The sequence below is a fragment of the Sphaeramia orbicularis genome, chromosome 6 (genome assembly GCF_902148855.1).
Source record: "Sphaeramia orbicularis chromosome 6, fSphaOr1.1, whole genome shotgun sequence".
Lineage (NCBI taxonomy): Eukaryota > Metazoa > Chordata > Actinopteri > Kurtiformes > Apogonidae > Sphaeramia > Sphaeramia orbicularis.
This window is the reverse complement of record NC_043962.1, coordinates 38,744,081-38,764,448: the sequence shown is the minus strand read 5'-3', so window position 1 is coordinate 38,764,448 and position 20,368 is coordinate 38,744,081. Positions and strand designations below refer to the sequence as shown.

The 20,368-nt window shown below is 37.5% G+C and overlaps 1 protein-coding gene across 2 annotated transcripts in view; it reads left to right on the top strand.

The window, feature by feature from the left end:
* Nucleotides 1–1,635: 1,635 nt before the first annotated feature.
* The window catches only part of prr5l (proline rich 5 like), a 54,127-nt gene continuing 35,394 nt past the window's right edge, over nt 1,636–20,368 (top strand). Inside the window, exons 1-2 of one of the 2 annotated variants that reach the window (XM_030137416.1) lie at nt 1,636–1,901; nt 8,975–8,978. The gene's annotated coding sequence lies outside the window, so the exon portion shown is untranslated. The remainder of the gene's footprint in view (nt 1,902–8,974; nt 8,979–20,368) is intronic. The other variant, XM_030137415.1, reaches the window with a different exon arrangement.

Genomic DNA, 20,368 nt, shown 5'->3' with positions numbered 1-20,368 from the left:
CCTGTGTAAAGCTAAATGAAATATCAAAAAATTTCACACCTAAACCAAAAGATATGTTGGAAATGACATTTTTGAGAATCAGATAAGATTGAGTAAAAGTGCATTTGAGACGGAGAGCAGCCCAAAGAGTGGACTGATCTTGAATGCTATTACTGTACTATTTGTGTTGTACAATTTGTAAAATTACCTCCAAAACAGTGAAAAAAAAGGAGAATAAAGAAAAAAGTAATACCTTTGATTTGTAAATAAAAGAAAATGTCTTACATCATGTTAGTGGGTCATGTAGGGTTTCTCTATTTTTTGTTTTTAAGTTATTATTATTATTATTATTATTATTATTATTATTATTATTAGTAGTAGTAGTAGTAGCAGTAGTAGTAGTAGTAGTAGTTGCAGTAGTAGTTGTAGCAGCGGTAGTAGTAGTAGTAGTAGTAGTAGTAGTAGTAGCAGCGGTAGTAGTAGTAGTAGTAGTAGTAGTTGCAGTAGTAGTAGTAGCAGCGGTAGTAGTAGTAGTAGTAGTAGTAGTAGTAGTTTCAGTAGTAGTAGTAGTTTCAGTAGTAGTAGTAGTAGTAGTAGTAGTAGTAGTAGTAGTAGTTTCAGTAGTAGTAGTAGTAGTAGTAGTAGTAGTAGTAGTAGTAGTAGTTGCAGTAGTAGTAGTAGTAGCAGTAGTAGTAGTAGCAATAGTAGTAGTAGTAGTAGTAGTAGTAGTAGTAGTAGTAGTAGTAGTAGTAGTGGTAGTAGTAGTAGTGGTAGTAGTAGTGGTAGTAGCAGCGGTAGTAGTAGTAGTAGTAGTAGTAGTAGTAGTAGTAGTAGTTGCAGTAGTAGTAGTAGTAGTAGTGGTAGTAGTAGTAGTGGTAGTAGTAGTGGTAGTAGCAGCGGTAGTAGTAGTAGCAGTAGTAGTAGTAGCAATAGTAGTAGTAGTAGTAGTAGTAGTAGTAGTAGTAGTAGTAGTAGTAGCAGCGGTAGTAGTAGTAGTAGTAGTAGTAGTTGCAGTAGTAGTAGTAGCAGCGGTAGTAGTAGTAGTAGTAGTTTCAGTAGTAGTAGTAGTAGTAGTAGTAGTAGTAGTAGTAGTAGTTTCAGTAGTAGTAGTAGTAGTAGTAGTAGTAGTAGTAGTAACAGTAGTAGTAGTAGCAATAGTAGTAGTAGTAGTAGTAGTAGTAGTAGTGGTAGTAGTAGTAGTAGTAGTAGTAGTGGTAGTAGTAGTAGTTGCAGTCGTAGTAGTAGTAGTAGTAGTAGTAGTAGTAGTAGTAGTTGTAGTAGTTGCAGTAGTAGTAGTAGCTGCAGTAGTAGTAGCAGTAGTAGTAGTAGTAGTAGTAGTAGTAGTAGTAGTAGTAGTTTCAGTAGTAGTAGTAGTAGTAGTAGTAGTAGTAGTAGTAGTTTCAGTAGTAGTAGTAGTAGTAGTAGTGGTAGTAGTAGTAGTTGCAGTCGTAGTAGTAGCTGCAGTAGTAGTAGCAGTAGTAGTAGTAGTAGTAGTAGTTGTAGTAGTTGCAGTAGTAGTAGTAGTAGCTGCAGTAGTAGTAGTAGTAGTAGTAGTAGTAGCAGTAGTAGTAGTAGTAGTAGTAGTAATATTTGAGGAGGGTCTTTTACTTTGAAGCTGACCGGAAGTCAGTGTAATTCCCTGCTTGCTCTGCTTGTTGTGGACTCCTGCAGCCTGTTGAACAGATGCACTGAGGCGGCACTTGGTCTCAGTTTTGTTGAAGACTAGTGGGATGACTGGGTCCATCTAGTCCTTCTCACTTGTAGTGTCCGTCAGACTTGAACTGAGTCCCTCCTCAGGATGGGTTCAGTATGAAAACAGAGGATGAGCAGGAGCAACTGTCGGCGCTGAGCTGCGTTTTTGCGCGTTTTCTTGTCTCCTGTGAGGACCCAGGACGCTGTTCTTCCACCTGAAGTTTGCAGGGGTGAGTTCACAGACACACCACCATACTACTGGGCCGATATCAAGTATTAAGCCGTGCAGGTTGTGTTTTGGAAATCTCACAAGGTGCTGCGTTATTTACTTCCACACACACACGCTAAAACCTGCAGCCACTTGAACTGTGCGTAAAGGCAACATGTCTGAGGGACTGAGAGGTGCAGGATATGTGTTCCCCCTGCACAGTGAGCTCTGGGATTCCACATGGATCAAATGTTGTAAGGTGGGCAGAGTTTGTAGGGTACAGGGTAGGGAGTTTTTGCAAAAAGTCCAGCAGCAGGTGTGAGATTAATACCTGTGATGTTTGGAGATTAGTGTTAGTGCATAGACCCACGTGTGTTTATGTACTGGATTAAAAAGGTTTACAAGTTTGTTCCTAAACCTACAGGTCCTTCTGTCCATCAGGTACAGACACACCTGTAGGTTAAAGCACCAGTTTAATGCAGTCAGGTGACACGCCCACAGGTTGCTTAATGTTACATTTTATTAAAGGATTTAGAGTCAAAAATGACCAAAAGGTATCACCGTCAGTAGAATGAAGAGTTCTGAGGAAGATGAGTGTATGGTGTTGCAGCCACAGCCCCACATGTGACCACTAGAGGGAGTAGAGAGTCACTGCCAAAAGTTAACGCCAAAGCCGAGGCAGCTTTAAGAAACATTTAAGAAAAGTTGCCATGGTTTTCACCACTGGTTACAGTTCTAAAGTGAAAGAATGAGGTTTGATGCTGGTAGTGTTTCTTGTAAACTGGCGAGTTTGCAGCGTAACGCCGTTATTGTTTTCCAGTAACGGGTAATCTAATTATTATTTGAAACGTTACAATGCCGTTACTGGCAGTGAAATGTGGCGCGTTACCATGCACTGATACCTAACAGCTGTTATCCGTCCTGGTTCACTCAGCCAGGCACAAGAGATGTGACATTCGCGGACCAGTCGAGTCGTTTGAACAGCTCTTTTCAGTGAACGATAAGAACCGATTCGTTACGAGCCGTTTGTTTACGAGCTGTTCTTCTATTCAAACTGCCCACACTGCCTTCATGCTTCACCTGTGTGCCACATGAGTCTGAGTTGTCCACGCTGCCTTCACCTGAATGACTAATGACATCTCTGAGTTTGAGTTGTCCCAGCACACCCCATTCACTTGAACGCAGCTATATGTGCAGCTAATTTAGGGGCGGAGTTATCAGTGAGTCCGACTGATTGGACTGAAGACAGTTACAACTGTATCAGGGAGGAGCGACTGAAAAAAGTGGAGATGTGGGATTAACTGGAGGAGCATCTTCTTCCTATAAATGCAGATATGCACTTCTGTGGTGGAAAAGCCAGGCCCTGGTGGACCCCAGCCGGGCCGTGGTGGACCCCAGCCTCATCACTGTTATGGTATTCAGTACCTGTCTGCTGTTCTACTCTATGCAACTGGTCCGTGAAACACACTCAAAAATCAGTTTCCTTTACATATTTGAAGGTTTTTCACAAAAGTAACACAATAATTACTTTCCCTGGTAACTAATTACATTTATGAAGGAGTAATTTCGTTACTAATTCAATTAATTTTTTGTGAAAGTAATTAGTAACTATAACTAATTACTTTTTAAAAATAATTTGCCCAACACTGTGAGTTTGATAATGAAGCTTGTGATTTATAAAGTTACTATGTTATTATGTTGGTTGCCAGATGTTTCGCCTCCTCTGTTTCGTGCCTTCGCCCGTAAGTAGCTGGGATAGGCTCCAAGCGACCCCTTTGACCCTAGTGAGGATTAAGCAGGTTCAGAAAATGAATGAGTATTACATAGAACACCTCCCTGTAGATTAATGTTTTAGATAAATGTACAAGTTGTTTATGCTGCATTCCCGGCAGGTTTTTGAACCTGTAAGTCATGACTTCAAACCACGACTTTGTAGCGTTCCAGGCAAGTCACACCAAACTGCCTGAGCGCAAGGAATTGTGGGACTTAGATGTAAACAAACCAGCATGGCAGACCGTTCAGGGCTTATGCTCATTTACAGTCATTTCTATCCCAGAGGTGTTTGCTCTTTGCTTATTTGAGGGAAACAGAGAAGGAAAAACGGTGCATAAGGCAAGAGAAGCTGTTATGCCTTTTATGTTACGTTAGTTGTATATTTGGATACGTATTTGGTATTCATTTATTCTTGCACTCAACGGACTGAAACCTAGCTAGCGCTGGAGCAGCTGCTGATTATGCAAAACATTTGCAGATGAATAACGATAGAGCACTACCTTGTTTTAATACACAATTTGCATAAACACCGCATCCACTGGGGCCGCCATTGTTATCTGATGGGCTATGTGACGTCAGAGCTCGGAACTGGGAGTACATCAATAGTACGAGTTCACAGGTGGGAAGTCATGGGTTTGACTGGCATTCCAGTGCATTTTCACCGGTAGAAGGTTGGAAAAACACGAGTTAGGGATTGCCTGGAATGCAGCATTAGAATGTGTATTCCCAGATGTTACAGGGCCACAGAAACTCTAATACTGTAAGTGTAAAACTTTAAAGTCCTGAATGATTTAGTCCTGGTAGAGTGCTTCTTCTTTATTTGCAGTTTTTCTACAGTAGGTTAAACGAGGCTTCTCCTTCTTGTTTTTTCTATTTACTTCCTAAAACATTTCAGCCTAAATACTAATAATCTCTTTCATAGTAATAAACCAACCATATTTTAATTAGATTTTTCATGTCAGTTCCAATTATATATGTTAAAAGAGGGCCTTTTTATATCGAAATTGCGTTTGGACTCCAGTGTATAGCACATGTGCTTTTTAACTGATCTTTCACAGATCTAAAGAGCTGCGAGAAAATGAACTGGATTTGCATTGTTGCACTAAACCCAGATTAAAACCCCCAGTCTTGACTAAGTATGTAGAACATCTAAGTACTTCTTCATATGCACTTTTTAATCAAAAAGCACAGTTTTACAGTGCGTAACACCTCTGGTTTAGAGCATGTGAATGAACCTGAAGGTAAATTTACACTCGAACAAAGATAAACACTTGATCACTAGATAAATTCAGAGACAGAATAACTCATGTCAGTGTTCAGGTGAAACACACCCACAGTTTCCAGTTTATTAGGAACACTGAGATCAAACTAATGCAGTCTAATACCTGTCAGGGAAATGTTGCTGTGTGGTGGTTATAATATTCAGTAGTAGTTCACTAATTTATGAATCTGTTGATTCAGTGTGTGTTTGTGTTGCTCAGCTGTATTTCTCTGCACTGACATGTGTTTCTTGTGTTTTGACCACTCCACTTCAATCAGTGAGGCAAACAATGGAAACAACTTTGTGTTTAATTCAATAATGTTTAACAGCAACACAAACTCCATCCTTCAAAAGGACCATACAGTTGAATCATGAAGGGGGGGCCGGTGTATTAGACTCTATTTCTTTCAGCTATTTTCGTCTAATAAACCGACAGCTGAGTGTAAAAGAAAATGAAACGTACATAGCTCTGTGTCTCCGTCTCTAATTGCATTAGTCTTTCTGAGTAGTTCCTCATGACAGGGGGCTTCTGCTGTAGGATTAGCCCACATGCTAACGTAGGCACAACAGACTGTTTAGTAGTAACACGCAGTCCACCCACTCTGTTGTAACAGCAACTTAACATTACAACATTGTTTTTCTCCAGACTCTAAAACAATGGCTTCAGGGAGTTTTTTTTTTTTTTTTTTTTTTTTACACAAAACCATAACCCAATATACAAAGACATTCCACATATCTGACAAAAACAAAGAATGAAAATTCCCTATTTGAAAGTATCAAACCAGAAATGTTGTGCTATTTTTGGGTGAAAATTAACCAATTGTTTGCCAGTGTCTTGATGATGAGTCAGTTAAAATCAATTAGAATGAATTAGAGCCCGACCGATATGGGATTTTTGGGGCCGATGCCAATACCGATATTGGGGGCTAAAAAAAAGTTGATATCCATTATATCGGCTGACGTCCGATATTGGCCGATAACCAATATATTGGCCAATATATGAAATAAGAACATTGATCTACACAGGATATAATCATCTTATATTAGATAACTGTGAACAGGTGGATTAACAGTTGCATAAATCTTTGTTTATCTTACAAATATAATTTACACAACTTTAAACCACTGTATAATAGTCTTATATTAGACTAGTTTGTGACCTGTGGGGAACCATGGGTTGTAGATGTGGTACTTTTTATGCTGGGGAGAGCAGACTTTTGAAAAAGATGTGAGCCTATATTTTATAGTAGTAGTGACATAAAAATTGTTTGGTACATTCTTTAAAATGTAAGCGACACCTACTTTTAATGAGTCCAACTACAAAGCAAACTATCTAATCATAAAACAAATTAAAGCAAAAAATATTACTTGCCACAAAATTATGTTTTCCCTCACAAATTTGGATGCGTCTGCCTCACAGCAGTACAACTTCCCAAGGAGACTAAGGACTAAACTGAGCATGTTCAGAGTGAATTAGGTGAGTCCTGAATTGTTCCTGATTAGAGCAATTGCAAGAGTTACAACTGACCTGTGTTACAACTGTCCCTGGTCTCCCCTACACTAGTAATACCCAGGTGTACCTGCACCAGAAGGAAACTATGAGGTAGACAGGAAGTGCACGGACAGGGGTGTGTGTGTGGGGGTGAATAGTTCTTAAGACTTGGGGGGGGGGGGGGATTAGTGGTTCATCCTTGTCGGAACGGGGAGTAGTGGTCCGTAATTTTTTTTTTTGGGGGGGGGGGGGGGGGGGGGGGGGGGGGGGGGGGGGGGGGGGGGGTTAGCGGTCCATCTTTGTTGGAACGGGGGTATCGGTCCGTCATTGTGTGTGGGGGCTGATAGCATGATTGTCCGAGCAGAAGTGAAAGTGAAACTGAAAGGCTTCACTGTTCCTCTAACTCTCCGGGCAGCACACACACAGGAGCAGTGAGGGACAGAATGTCCGCAGAAAAAAGTTAATACATCGGCTACATATTGGCCGATGTTGATTGATCGGCGATAAGCTATAATGGGCCTGATTAATCTGCCGGCCGATTAATTGGTCAGGCTCTAGAATGAATAAATCATTAATTGTTGGATCTTCTCTTGAGTTTCTGATGGGACATTGTGAACACAGTGAAGTTACAACTTACCTGAACATTTGTAAGTTACAGAAGCCAGAAAAACTTCTGGGAAAAGAGGATTAGCTAAAAGAAATATCATCAGCTGCTTAAATTATTCTAGCCAAGTTTTGCAACTTCCTCCAGTATTTGAGTTTTTGTGTTGCCAGAGCCTGGTGGACATGAGAGGATCTGCACTTTAACACACTTACAGTTTTGCCTTTGAGGTTCTTTCTTGTTTTTTTAGGTTAAAGACAGAGTCAGGATTGCATAGGAATGTTTTACAATTCAGAGCTACATCTGAAGTCAGCATGAGGCTGCAGCCATCCAACACAATCCACTTAATTCATATACATAACCAAAAAAACAGCTTTTAGAGTAAAAAGATGAATTTGTTTGTGGCTGTAGCATAAACAGAAATGAAAATAATGTTTCTGACTGTTGTTTCTAGAGGAACCTTCCAGGATTTTTTATTTTAATCAATGTACATATGATATACAACATACAAAAATAATCATGTACAATACACAAAGTCACATTGAAACTCACCCCAAAATAGTAAAACACAAAAACGAACTTTAACCATATATCAGACCTAACACGCAAATAGGAAACAAACTTATGATGAAAAGCAGAGAAATAAACAGGTCCACTTGAGCAAACTTTTCCCATCTCTCTAAATATTTCTTATCATTTGTTTATATCCTTCCATAGTAAAGTGATGTTTAATAAACCTGCTAAAATGATTTATATTAAATTGAAAACTTTTCTTCTCTGCTTCGTCACCCAATATGACACAGAACACGTTCTATTTGAAATCTAGCTTCATTACACGACACAGGCCATGTGACCTTGGCAGCGTACAGGTACAGTATATGTGTCAGCCGTCTTCTGCTCCTCGATTCAATAATAAAATGACAACTGCAAATTTCTGAAACCTAAAAATGCATTGTTAATTGTCTGAAGACATTCTGGAAACTGTAGGAATCGCTGACTTTAGAAGAGGCAGGTTAAACTCATCACTTCCTTTCCCGCCTCAAATTCTGTTTTGGACTGAAATCAGCATCACAGACTGATGGGATGTCAAAGCGGAGGAGGATCTAAAGGAAGGCGGAGGGGTGACCTTTTTGTGATGATTGATTTTGGTGTGTGCCAGATGGGTTGCTATGGTGACAGTTAACACACACGATGATGCCTCACGTCCACCTTCGCAGAGCAGAAAGCGAGACAGTTGTTTTTCACCCCGAGTGAATCATCTTCCCAAATGTAAATGCTCTGTGGATCAGAGTGACAGATGCCAACACACTCAATGAAGAGTCCCATGAGTGAATTTTTAGTTCCTCAACTGCCACTGGTGACGTGTGTGTGTGCATGTGTGTGTTAATTTCACCAAATGCTGTGAACGTTGCATGTGGCTAACTGCACACGCGGTCTTATTCCCACGCACAACCTGTACTCCCTGGCAATGTTTGAGCACATGCATGTTTGATCTGTGTGTGTTTACAGGACATTGCAGTCATTTCCTGGAGCCTTACCCTAATCACAACATGCCAGACCGTAGCTGTTACCCTAACTTTACCAAAACTCTAACCTTTAAACAACTCATAATCCTAAAATATATAGATTTACATTTTAATGGGACCTATGTTTTGTTCACATAAATAACATTTTAAGAGACAATTACATGGGTCTATACACACATTTCTATCTTTATGAAGACGCTCTTTGACATGATATGGTCCTTTGGTTCTTACCTTTAAATGCTGTATGCACTTTTCATTTTGTTAAACATAAACTTTCTATAACACAGGTGTCAAACATGTGGCCCGGGGGCCAAATCCAGCCCGCCAAAGGGTCCAATCTGGCCCGTGGGATGAATTTGTGAAATGCAAAAAGTACACTATTGATATTAACAATCAATGGTGATAAAATCATTTTAGGTCAATTCAATCTAAAGTGGATCAGACCAGTAAAATACTATCATAATAACCTATAAATAATGAAAACCACAAATTTCTCTTTGTTTTAGTGTAAAAAAGGTAAAATTACACAAAGATGTTTACATTTACAGACTAGCCTTTTACAAAAAATGTCAATAACCTGAAATATCTTAAGAGAAGTATGTAGAATTTTACCAATATTCTGCCTGTTACTACAGGTTTTGTGTATTTGTAGATCCACTGTGATCTGTAAGTTATGATGCACATGTATAAATGATAAACTACAGTGTAATATTGCTAAAATTGAACTTATTTTTCTAAAGAATTTTCAGGTTGCTCATATTTGTTCATGTTATGTTCAAGTAGAGTTTGTAGATGTAAACATTTTCATTATGGAATTTGACTTTTTTTTTTTACTCAAAAATATAGAGAAAACATTGGTGTCAACATTATTTATCAGTTCTTATCGTATTATTTACATTATTTTACTGGTCTAACCCACTTTATAACATATTAGTCTGTATGTGGCCCCTGAACTCAAATGAGTTTGACACCCCTGTTCTATAAAGATGGATATAGAGATGGATCTTCAGAAGTGTACCTGAAATACTCCCTTGCATTTAGCTGCAGTAGTCATGAATCCTTCAATGCTACTCAGTGAGACTTGAGCCAAACTACAAATTTAATGTCCTTTTATGTAGATTTCATATGACTGATTTGTGCTCAAGTAATTATTTTTTGGATCTGTTTGAAGGCTGCACGATACTGGAAAAAACTGACATTGCAGTTTTCTTTAACCGTGTGATACATATTGTGATATGAAATAGCTGTGTGGTGCTGATGTAAATGGTCAGATTAATTAGTTGTGTTTCCTCTCATTGTGGCAACAATTGCAAGGCACTATCAACACAGAACATGCGTTTCAATATCATCCTTGTTGTAGCCAAAATAATTCCAGATAACTGATGTTGCTTTTCTTTGTGGCACCAAGTCTTTGTTTTCGGTGATTCTCTCTTGTTTGTTGCTCATTTTTCAATGTTGTTACCAGCGACTTACTCCGTGTGTAGGGGGCGTGGTCTGTTTCAGCAAACTGATTAAAAACCACTGTGATTGGTGGATTGCTGTGCACAGTGTGTGTCACATACCCTTGAAATTGGTTGAGAACATGTTGAGTTCATTTGCCTCCTACATTGTAGGACCTGCAGTGTGACTATTGCGTACACGTACATTGCAATGACGACGCTCAAACGATATATTGTGCAGCTCTAATCTGTTTGATGATGAACTAATAGTCTATTGGCATATATAGTGACCTATGATCTATGAATTTCAGCTCCATTTTTACTCATAGGAGGACGCCATATCTGACTTTTTACATTCTATATTGTATGCAAACTGATTTATCTTGTGGTTTCACCCTGTTTAATAAAGTATATTAAAGAGTCATCCAGTGGCTAAATTTGTGAATTTATTTATTTTTACGCTTTTCACATCATCACTTCTCACCTCCAAAGTAAAAACATGTTAACACTCAGAATTGCCAACTTAAAAAAAAAAAAATTCTATCTGCTTTTCTGAGAAGTGTGAACTGTTTAGTCATATGCCTGTTGGTGTTTATGTATAATTTCAGAAAACACATTTGTTACTTAAGACGTAAGTAAATGCATACTGTAAAAGATATCAAAGATTTAATTCAACGTGTGATCTGTGACATCTTTTGCTTGATGTAAACCTCACCCATCCTGTTTGCTCAAAGAGTGTGAGGAAGCAGTGGTTGAATGAGCTAGGGACCAAATGAAGAGAGAGAGCACTATCAAAGAGAGCGAGGCAGTGGAGAAGAGGAAAAAAATACATTATTTACCAATTATTTCCTAGTTGTTTTTTTCTAAAGCACAAATAAATACACCTACACATTCACACATGTTGTGAGTCAATTCAGTTGAAGCCATGCTTAAGTCATGTTCCTCATCAGCTGTTGCCTTGGAAGAACTACTTAAACATAAACAGATGTAGGATCAGCGCTGTGAGATGACTGATTATTGCAAGAATTTAATTTATAGAAACCAAAATGTAAGTAATATAATGTGTTATGTTATCCATATTAATCATATTTTCAATTATATTTTGATCAAGACCGTACTTACTTTTGTATATGTCAATTAAAGAGCAGCATTAGATGCAAACCTTATAGTGATTATTTTCATCGGTGGAGTAATAAACCTTAAAACAAAGGATTTGGAGATTAAGTAGAGTTTAATATGGAGTTTGCTATCCCTCTGCGGTGCTGTTATCCACAACCCTCATTTAATTAACACACCACAAGTAGGGCTGCACAATTTTGGCCAATAATAAAATCCCGATTTTTTTATTCTTTTTTTCTCTAAAAACTATTTTCGATTTTGATTTTGATTCGGGCTGGTGGTGGCGTTTTAACCGGCATGTCATTTTCGTATGCAGCCCGCAATGCAGCGCACTGCTCCCACTCTGGCATGTGATGATGTTTGAGGTGCTGAAATAAGTTGGTTGTGCTCTTGTTTTTGACAGATACCGCCTTCAGGCTGAGTTTGCAGTGAGGAATGGTTTGGTCGTCATTGGAAACTTTGAAGCCATACCAATTCCACACAACCGACTTGCTCTTGCTATTTTTAACCACAAACTTCTCACTCTTTTTTTCAAACGCCATTTTTGTACCGGTGTGTGGAGACCAAAGAGTGTGCAGACTGCTCTAACAGTCAGGAGGAGGAGCCTATGGTAGGCCGGAGACGCAAGAAAGATGAAATTTGATTTGACAAATACCTTTTTTTAAACACCGTCCTAATTACATTATCTGATTTTAATTTAGAATTGATTAATTGTGCAGCTCTAAACACAAGGTACAAATGATCAAGTTGAAGCTTTTATATTACTGCATTTTACTATCCTGATAATATCTTCTATTTGACGATCCTGTCTTAAGAAAAACAATTACATTATGATAGCCCAGGCTGATTTCAGTATCTGTCACAAATTTTAAAATGTTCATACATGACAGTACTTTTGATATTATTCATTGTTCATCGTACACAAAATATCATTCAAATACAATAGTTTTACATGTGGTGAAGCTGCTTATTTGTCTTATTCAAGTGTAACTTTAAACATTGTCATGAAGAGATGCTTTACGTGTTTTTTGGCCTTAAGACTTTTATCACTGGTGAAGTTGAAATCTGAAAGTTTTATCTTTTATCTAAACCAGATCAAACATTCTTATCAAGAATTACATTGCATTAATTTAGTGAACCCTTTAGTCCAAAGCAGCGTGCAGTATGTCCCAGTTATATCATCAAGAACTGGAATGTATCCCTTTGCCTGTGAATAAGTACTTACAAGAGTTTGGATGACGTCAAAAGTTGGAAAAGGGGACGTGTTGACTTAGATGAATGATCACAGGTTCATGTGAACTCCTTAGAGGTTTAGGGTGTGATGATGGACTAGAGTGGTCTGACCTGTAAGACCAGCACCAGTAGCTTTGAGCTGGACCTGAACAGAAGTAGGGAGTCGGCGCTGGTTGAACAATAGAAGAGGGACATATAGGGAAACTGAAGACGGTTGAATATGAGGTATGCAGCAGCGGTCTAGATTATCTGCAGACGTCTTCTTCGGGGGCCTTCTGGATCAGTGAACGGGCAAATCCTCCTGATGTTTTAATGGAGGAGGAGACAGGAGTGAGCTGTTACTGCAGTCTTATGATTTTCCCACACCATCCATGTTGGTACCATCACAGTGTTGGTGATGGTTTTGGGGGCTGGCAAAACTAACTTTTATTAACACTGTTTTGTACTTTTTTCAATAGCAATATCTGACCAGACCCAAAAGAAAACATCAATCCACATTTTGGCTAAAATTTACTTTGGGGGTCAAATGAGTGGCTATTTTTGTCAAAAAAAAAACAAAGTTGTAAGAAATGCACAGAACTGTGTTGAAATAATGCTAATACATTTGTGCACAGACTACTGATATTATTTGACAGTGGAAGCTATATTTTCAGAAATATTGGATTTTGAATTGCACGTGTATGTGAAAACTTTTGCTGGTGGACGGACGTGACATGACCCATGATGATCTGGTCAGTACCAGTACTTTATTAGGAATAAACTTATAGACTTACTATTGCTAATTCTCCTCTTATTAATAAATGTTAGTATTGTGGATCTAAAACAATAACAGCTGACACAAACACACAAAATGTGGCAGTGGACGGATGTGACATGGTTGTTACAGATCCCATCATTCTAATGCTCGGCAGCCATGTCACCGTTTCCACAAATGATCCCTGTGCAAAAACTAGGATCAGAATTATTTATTGTATAGTTTATCATCATACTAAAGAGTAAATAACAATATAGAATTATTTCTTTATAAAAATTCTTATTATTAGAAAACTGTTGATTTAAAAAGTGACGTGTGACATTCTTAATGTATGTATTGGTGTAACATAAGCAGGATGGATCAGCACCATACTCCATATTGCAACCTGTAAAAATAAAACGTGATATGTAGTCTATAATCTTGTAAGAAAAACTGGGGAATCTAAAAGAATATAATATTTGTTTTTCAGGTAAATTCAGTTCAAATATAACTTGGCCATTTGTGACATGAAAATATAGCATTAATTGTGATGAAATTGGACATTTTTGACCTGAAAACATAGTTCATATGACCATCAACATGTTGCAACAGAACTGAAATCCTGTAAAGCTGCATAACTTGCATTTACTAACACAAAGTTCCTTTGGGGATTCACTTATATTGATTTGTTATGCACAAAGACATAAATAAGACCTCTAAGCACATTTTAGCTAATTTATAGTACAAATCTTACCTTCTGTTCCGTAGATTTTTCAACTTATTTGGATTTTTCTACACTCACAGCAGTTGTACAACATAAAATAAACCTTTTTTCCACACTTTTATCTTTTCTGTTGATATAGTAGCATCGATTAAAAATGTATTATGTGCTGCCTGCATTGGAACTGTTGAGATTTACTCCCTAGGCAGTGAAATTTGCTTTAAACAGAACCTGAAACAGGTCTTGTCCAGGTTGAACTTGTATCAAGTGTGAGATGTTGGCCACACAAACAGTGATGGGTGTCCACTTGAGTGTCAGATGTCAGATTCATCATCTTACTGTTGTTGGAACAAAACCCAGGATCACATGATGAAGAGACTTTGTGCTCTACAGTACTGTGGCATCTGTTTACACTTAGGTATTTTTAGGTCACTTCACATGAGCAGTTTGTCATGAAAACAACCTGTCTTCATTCTACCACCATAATAATTGTCTTAAAGTCATCCTGGTGCCAGTCCAGTTGAGGCAGAGTCGACCCTTTTCCTCGTAGCTGTATGTTGCCAAGGGGAGGAGAAATCAGCATTTACTGACCTACTCCCGCTTTGGCAGGACGAAGCAAAATAAACAATAGGGTGTTTGTGTAGATGCTCAGCACGGAGCCTCCCAGTGGCTGTGATCTGAGGAGACAGCACAGCAAGGGTCTGCAGGACACTCACTGGACTGTGGAGATCCCATCAGCCACCTGGGCGTCCTCATAGTGACCCAGACTGGGACGGGCAGCGAGGGAGAAAACAAAGCTACAGTTTCTAACTAATGTAACAGTGCCTGGACTTTATTGTCCCATGAGGAATGTGTGAAGGACGCATATGATATTAAAAAAAAACACTTTTTTTTTTGTCAAAATTCATGCCACTTATACAGTGTGCTTGTGCAGGTACTTAAAGTCTTAACCTGTTTAACCCTGACCATATTTTCAGGGGAAAAATGCCTAAAAAGACATACCCAAAGTAAATGAAGAATTACTTCACAATAATAAGGTTCATATGGATGTTCTTGGTGTCTGTGGACATTTAGAGACCTCACAGAATCTATTCCCATTGTCTAAAATATTGTATCTATTACTATGCCTGAGTAAATTGTAACAAACTAAAAGAGAAATTAGAATTTTTTTATCCTCGCCTGTTTTTTTTCGGCTGGATTGACGATGATATGCATAAATTAATTGTTCGTGTCGGAGATTTTTAATAGCGTATATTTCACCCCACAAAGATTAAAAATCATGTTTGAACATTAAAGTTTGCACTAAAATACACTTTTAATGTACTTTTATTAACATTAGGGTCTAAACTTTGAGCAAAAGTTGAAAAAACATCCATTGTCCTGATTTATTATATTTTTATAGTAGATGAATATTAATATGATTTTTTGCGGGCCGATAGGGCTAAAGAGGTTAGAAAGTATGGAATTTTGGAATGCTGTTTTCCAGACGATGAAAAATCTGGAATTTTGTGTGAAAGTCTTAATAAAGTATGGAAAAAAGTTTCTCTCATGGTAAAATTTTAGGGTATGCTCAAAGGCACATGATCTTGCAAGATAAGAAATACATGAGGAAAGCATATAAAAAAAAACTTAAACAGTCAGTACTGGAATGATTCTAGTGAAACTTGTTTGTGTGATATCCATGCACTTTTGTGATTTTCATATGTTTTGAAAGCGTTTCTGTCAGTAAAATATAATTTGCTGTGAATTAAGCAGTTATTCATTCATACATTTATTAAATTGAAGTTTTTTACTACACACAACAGGTACAATCTCAAACAAAAAAGTAGGCACACAAGTATAAAAGTACATAAAATCAAAATCTGGGGAAAAAAATAGCAGTTTTTAAATCAAAGTATTTGTATTTGTTTTCCAGAACATAGTGCACAGGTGTTTAGTTGTTATAGACAAGTTGTATGAATAGATGCATTTCAACATCTTAGCACATGAAGACAAAGAAGAGTAATACTAAAGAGAAATAAAATAAAATAGAAAATAAACAAAAATGAAAAATAATCCCCAGTCACTGCCAGCGAGCTTTCGAGTATCTGTATTAGCCTGTCATAATAATGATGCTTAGAGCTAGATTGGTAAGTTGGGATAATGTCAAATGTTCATAAAGCCTAAAACATATTTAAAAAGGGCCTCCACGCCTTCTGGAACTTTCCGTTTGAATGCCGAAGTGAATACCTGACTTTTTCGAGCTTCAGGCAGGACATGACCTGTATGATAAAATAGCAGTTTTGAAAAAGTTTGGAATTTTTTATTTGGATAAAGAGCAATCGCCCTGATTATAGGAGAAAGTCAGGTTTAGAGATTATGATTAAAAAGTAATACCATGAGGTGAGAAATGGTTTGGAATTGGACTGTGCAACTTCAGATTTGCATGTCACCTAAAGACAAAAATATAGAAAAATGTATCATATCATGATCTATTGTTTACTTTATTTTGCTGCCATTCCCTGTCCTTAGTCAGTATTTGCTGTCATTTAGGTGTTTAGCGTTCTTCCACGTCCACATGAATGTGATGTCAGTGTTGACTTTTGACTGTATTCATGTTTTATGTATTTGTTTTTTATGCAACTATAGATGACAAGTGTTTTCTTTTGCATTACATTACATTTCCACATTCAAATTTTTGTTGTTTAAATGCTTGATTGAACATTTGTGCAGAGGTCTTAGTATAGAATAGGAGATGCAGACAATTCAGAATGAAATAAGAAATATTTCTCTTTCATTGGTTGATATAATCACAGTGTTCCAACAAACCAACATGTGTTCGTAGAAGGCTTCAGGTAGTGGAGAAACAAGAAATGATGATGTTCATTTTGATCCAAAGGAGCAGTGACATTAAAGCCTTCTCAGATGCAGCGTGTGATCTTTGGTCTTTATTCGACTCAGACGCTTTCTGAAACTTGCACAGGCTGGTTGGATTGGAAAGGGCCACCACCTTCTCTGCAGCTGGGAAACTGTTTGTCTACAAGCTTTGATGTGAGAGTTCACAGCTGAATCATCAGTGAAGGTGTGGAGCTTTTTACAGTGACCTGTGGGAAGAGAAAATGAAAATAAAAACAGGGAGGTGGTTTTTGTACACCTAGGGTCATACCATGCCAGAATCACGAGTTTTCCCAGTTTGTATCATGCATTATGTATTGGTTCTGGTTCTTGAACTGGTTTAGTTAATGATTCATTGTTTCTATATGAATCAGCTTGGTTTTCCTCCTGGTTAGAGCAGAATCATTCTAGTGAAGGATGTGTCATTAACAGAGGGAGTTTCATATCATATCTATATTTTTAGTCTTGATAATCCTAAAGGTAAAGTTTTTATATTATTTTTGGATGATATGTTCAAGTGGAACCAGCTTACTCTCTGTCTTTTCCTGAAATTCAGTTGATACTAAATTAATACACACTTATTGACTAAAATTAGCTTAGAGGTCTTATTTATGTCTTTGTGCATAACAAATCAATATAAGTGAATCCCCAAAGGAACTTTGTGTTGGTAAATGCAAGTTATGCAAATTTACAGGATTTCAGTTCTGTTCAACATGTTGATGGTCATATGAACTATGTTTTCAGGTCAAAAATGTCCAATTTCATCACAATTAATGCTATATTTTCATGTCACAAATGGCCAAGTTATATTTGAACTGAATTTACCTGAAAAACAAATATTATATTCTTTTAGATTCCCCAATTTTTCTTACAAGATTATATACTACATATCATGTTTTATTTTTACAGGTTCAATATGGAGTATGGTGCTGATCCATCCTGCTTATGTTACACCAATACATACATTAAGAATGTCACACGTCACTTTTTAAATCAACAGTTTTCTAATAATAAGCATTTTTATAAAGAAATAACAATTCTATATTGTTATTTACTCTTTAGTATGATGATAAACTATACAATAAATAATTATGATCCTAGTTTTTGCACAGGGATCATTAGTGTAAACGGTGACATGGCTGCCGAGCATCAGTATGATGGGATCTGTAACAACCATGTCACATCCGTCCACTGCCACATTTTGTGTTTTTGTGTCAGCTGTTATTGTTTTAGATCCACAATACTAACATTTATGAATAAGAGGAGAATTAGCAATAGTAAGTCGATAAGTTTATTACTAATAAAGTACTGGTACTGACCAGAGTATCATGGGTAATGTCACGTCCATCCACCAGCAAAAGTTTTCACATACACGTGCTATTCAAAATCCAATATTTCTGAAAATATAGCTTCCACTGTCAAATAATATCAGTAGCCTGTGCACAAATGTATTAGCATTATTTCAACACAGTTCTATGCGTTTCTTACAACTTTTTTTTTTTTTTTTTTTTGACAAAAATGGCCACTCATTTGACCCCCTAAGTAAATTTTAGCCGTTCTAGGTTCAGTGTTTGGGTTAGGGTGCAATTATTGAAATTTTTTTTTTTCTACTGGATTCTAAGATTTCTACATTTGTTCTACATTCCTTCCTGCCATCATCTATGGTGTCATCAAAAACATCCATCCATCGCTACAACCAGTGTTTGTTGTCAGTTTTTAGCTTTCTGGTTAAGGGAATAGAAACTGTCCTACACCTGAACATGATGACAGTTATGAACCTCGATGCTCACAATAAAACAAAAAATAAGAGGGCGTCTATCCAGCTACTGTAGTGCAACACGATTTATTCCATTAACTCATAAAATAATTATATCCTCCTAAGTCTAAACCAAATACTTTTTGGTCCTTGGAGCTACATTTCATTATTAGTGTATATATTCTAAGCCTCATCGATTGCTTATTGTTTACTAGAATTGGCTTAAATTTTTACTGAACATCACTATATCATAATCCAGGGTGAATGGAATGACCCAGCACAGGGTTCCTATGGGGTGTGAAAAAGTCTTAAAAGTCTTGAATTTACAAATCTGTATTTAGGCCTAATACCTTTTAAAAAAAAGTCTTTAAAAGGTATTAAATTTGATATGGTAGGTCTTAAATTATGTTGCCATAAGCTTGTTTGCTGTATTGTGTTTAAATGTGTCTGGGAAATGTCAAAGCTGCAAAGAAGGTTAAGTTATTCTACTCATTTCCACCCGTTCCAACCTGACAATTTTGATTGAAATTAGGAACCGCTTATCGCTAAGTGTGCAGCCCCCAGTTTAGAAATGACTCTGAACGGTGGGGATCAAGGTATCGGAGTAAATAAATACATTTTCCTAAATTCTAGAAGTCACGACTTTTTGCCAGTGTGGCTGTGAAATGGGGATTAAATTCTGTTCTAAGGAGTCGTAAAAGTGTAGAAACTTGTAGAAACCTGTAGGAACCCTGCCAGCACTGTTAAAGTAATGCGTTGTGTTTCCTTGACTTTAGAGAGGAGCCTCTTGCTCTTAAACCCTGACCAACACCTAAAATATTTAAAAGAAAAGTTTTCTTTAAACTTCACCATACAATTTTTGCTGAATCATTTAAAACCACAACTAGCATCTCCATCACTCTGTAATCATGACCAACTCCAGCTGTAATCTGTCTTTGTGCAAAACCCAAGTTTAAGAGTCTTGTTTTTAAATTTTCTTTGTGCATAAGAGTAAAAACATTCCCTGAGTCCATCTCAAAAACAGAACATGTAGAAAAAAACCAGTGAGACAGACTGAAACCTTCCTATAGAGACAAACTTAAATGTGTGGTCATTGTGGGTTAAAGAAGGGAAAAAAAGTGGATGCTAAATATATTACAGACAGTAAACAGACTCCAGTTCAGAGAAAAGGAACACGTGCACATATGAAAACCTACATGTGGTCGAAGTGAAGCGTGAAAGCTGTCGGCTCGGAGTGAGTCATAACCGAAGAAGAACTGAGAGTCCGCAGCGTCTGTTCTGTTTCTGGAAAGCGAGTCAGAGTGAGACCTCCACGCTGCAGATAAAACGGGCTGAAGAACGCGGGTCAGAGCACAGGAAGCTGCGGTTCAGAGGAAGCTGATGTTTCTACGTTTCTAAGTGACTCTGATGCTGCTGCTGATCTGCTCCGCCTGCTGTCAACAGGAAGTAAAACCTGCGCATGGGAGCTCTTTTACCTGCTGAACTGTCACTGAACTCGTTCTATTTGCATGAAGGAAAAGATGACAATCAGGAAAAAAATGGCATCACAGGAAAATTCTATGCAAAATTTAATAAAACAATGAAATGGTGTAAGGATGTACTGATCTAAGATATCAGTATCAGATATCAGGACTTCAACTGTATATACATTTTCCTACTTAAAATAAGAATTTTGCACCTGTTGTCCAACTCATTAGTGTTTCTTTACTTACTGTATATTTTTGACAGTTTTCTCTGTCATTATATGGCTACAGAGAAGATTTTAGGCCAATTAATTTAGTAAAACAATAAAATAAATTAAGATACAGCCCTGCGATGAACTGGCAACGTGTCCAGGGTGTACCCCGCCTTCATCCATAAATAGCTGGGATAGGCTCCAGCAACCCCCATGACCCTAGTAAGGATAAAGTGGGTTCAGATAATGAATGAATGGATGAATGACAAAAATAAAATAACTAAAA